This window comes from Solanum stenotomum, unplaced genomic scaffold (assembly GCF_019186545.1).
Source record: "Solanum stenotomum isolate F172 unplaced genomic scaffold, ASM1918654v1 scaffold37563, whole genome shotgun sequence".
NCBI lineage: Eukaryota > Viridiplantae > Streptophyta > Magnoliopsida > Solanales > Solanaceae > Solanum > Solanum stenotomum.
In genome coordinates, this window is record NW_026034492.1 from 1 (window position 1) to 2477 (window position 2477).

The following is a 2477-nucleotide window of genomic DNA, read 5'->3' on the forward strand; positions in this document are numbered from 1 at the left end:
ATATATGACAATTGATCTATTTAATGTATATTTGCTTCAGTAGAAGGCAAAAGAGCAAGAGATCCTCGGTAACTTCTCCGTCTGTGCACACTCATGAGCAGAGACACTAGAGCTAAGAAGTGATTTCTTATTCACTTGTGCCCATGGCGCTGTGGCTTTGAATTTGCACAGTGGCTCATGGTGTTAGGTTGTTGAATTCAGCATCATCCCCTCAGTAGTTGAAGTCAGCAGTAAAACTCCAATGTAGCAATTATGCAACTTTGTATTCCGGTGAAAAGACGGAGAGATATCTGTGTAATGTTGATTATCATTTTTCTCTAGAGCTGTTATGTTTTTAAGGCAGCTGATCAGCTCTAGGAGCAGAATGTATTATATCATTTTTCTTCCAAGATAAACATTTTTCTCTGTATATTGTCATGTGGAAATTGTAAACATATCAGATTGGGACACCGGTGCATTGATAGATGCCAAGGAGTCACAACTGTTCTTGAATGTACGAAGGTAAGCCGCCATAAACGGATTTCCTTTCTTCTCTCTTTCACTATCATCTTCCTCCTCCCCAAAAAGAGTCCATTCATTGTTGTCTTGGGGAACCAGAAATGGAGCGGCTGAGCACATCCCATCCCACAAGAGCCAAGCCCTTCAACGGGTTAAACGTGCCATAAATGGGCTTTTTTATTGTATCTTTTTAAACTTTCTGAATGTGAAACAGGAGAAGTAAATAAATGTGTCCTTTTACTAGAGACGGGAAATAAAAAGAAACTTGTCCCTTCCTTTGTTTTGATTCAACTTGTCATTCTTTACCGAAACTTTCAAAAATGATTATAGTTTGGGCTTAATTTGAGATTTATAGTTATAGTTTGCTTAATTATGAGTTGTAGCTACATGTTTATCGGAGGAGAGCGGCGAACCATATTGGGCGCAGGAAGCGTGAGAGATACAATTGTATTAAATGTATTCAATTGTACATTTCATATTAAAGGTATATTTGGTCGATCATTGTATTACGAGTACTGTTAATTTGTGTTAATGAATACAATTAATTGGTATAAAAAACTGTCATATTTGTTGTATAAGTGTGTTAATAAAATACACTTTGTAAAAAACAGTTGTATTTGTTGACACAAATTAATTGTATCAAGTGTATTATTAATGAATACAATTTGTATAAAAAAAATTATTGTATTCATTGATACAAATTAATTATATCAAGAGTATTAACGAATATAATGTTTTATTAACAAATAAAATTTGTATAAAAAAGCTATTGTATTTGTTGATACAAATTAACTGTATCAAGTATATTAACGAATAATTTGTATTAACAATAAAATTGTATCAATGTTGTATTTCATAAAAATATATATTTGTATTCATTTGTTGCCTTGTGTGTATATACATATATATACATGTTTGTTACCATTAATTGCCTTAAAAGAGGTTACAATTTTATTAGCATCATTGAAATATACCATTTATATTTTGAATCATAAACAAGAATATGTATAATTGAAATATTTGTATCATTGTCATTTCTAATAAAATTGTATTATGTCAATTGTAGAGGGAGAAAGCGAGTGAGAGAGGGCAAAGAAAGAGAGGAGGCGAGTGAGAGAAGGTAAAGATAGAGAGAGACAAGAGAGAAGCGAATGAGCTAAAAAATTACTATAAAACCCTAACTATAACTACAAATGTAATTCTAGTAAACTATATTCGTGTATAGTAAATACATATCACATGTTTGCCTTGCAACATGATTTTTTCAATTCATGGTGAATCCTCACCATACTGAATAATTTGTGTAAGATGAACTAAATCAGCACATCATGACGAGCATTGCTCTTCCCAGTTTCACATTTGCAGTATGTCGACAAACTCTTGAGGGAATCAAAGAAGTTACCTTCAAATTCTTTAGTAAAATGTATTTATTTATTTTTTGGAGATGGATGGATTATCTATACAAAAAAAATAAATTATTATCTAGTAGTTGTATACGTCTGAATTCAATATGTCAAAAATGATTGCTTTTGCTACATTAGGGTGATACTAAACTTCATGGTAAGCTTCCGCCATGATCAATAGCACAGTTGCTCCTCAATTCATTGTAGACGGTTTTGGCTCTTTCTCTGTATGGTCCAGGCTCTTCAAAAGTTGAAACAAAAATAAATTAACTTAAGGATATCAGGAAGGATCAAGGGTGAAAAACTTACCTGCACCTAGTATTTACACAAACCAATGAATGCAGGACATGACACGTGTCCATGACCAAAGAGAGCACGGGGTTCAAATAAGTATTTACCAAGGAAAATGAGTAATCTATAGTAAGATTTTTGTTGTTCATTTCGTACCTTGAGAGTAGTGATGAAGAGAAGAAACAATCAAATAATTCAAGGGTATCCAGATAGGCCCTCGGAGGATCATGCTCCGTATTCCGTTTCATATACATGGAGCTGGCACAACCCAACAAAAAAAAAAAA

At 33.1% G+C, this 2477-nt stretch overlaps 1 long non-coding RNA gene across 1 annotated transcript; it reads right to left on the reverse strand.

Annotated features, from left to right (window-relative positions):
* Positions 1-1995: 1995 nt before the first annotated feature.
* LOC125852626 (uncharacterized) lies at positions 1996-2411 on the reverse strand. The gene is made up of 2 exons (XR_007445034.1): positions 2349-2411; positions 1996-2142 (listed from the first exon to the last, which is right to left on the reverse strand). It is a non-coding gene; the product is annotated as an uncharacterized LOC125852626 (long non-coding RNA).
* Positions 2412-2477: the final 66 nt, after the last annotated feature.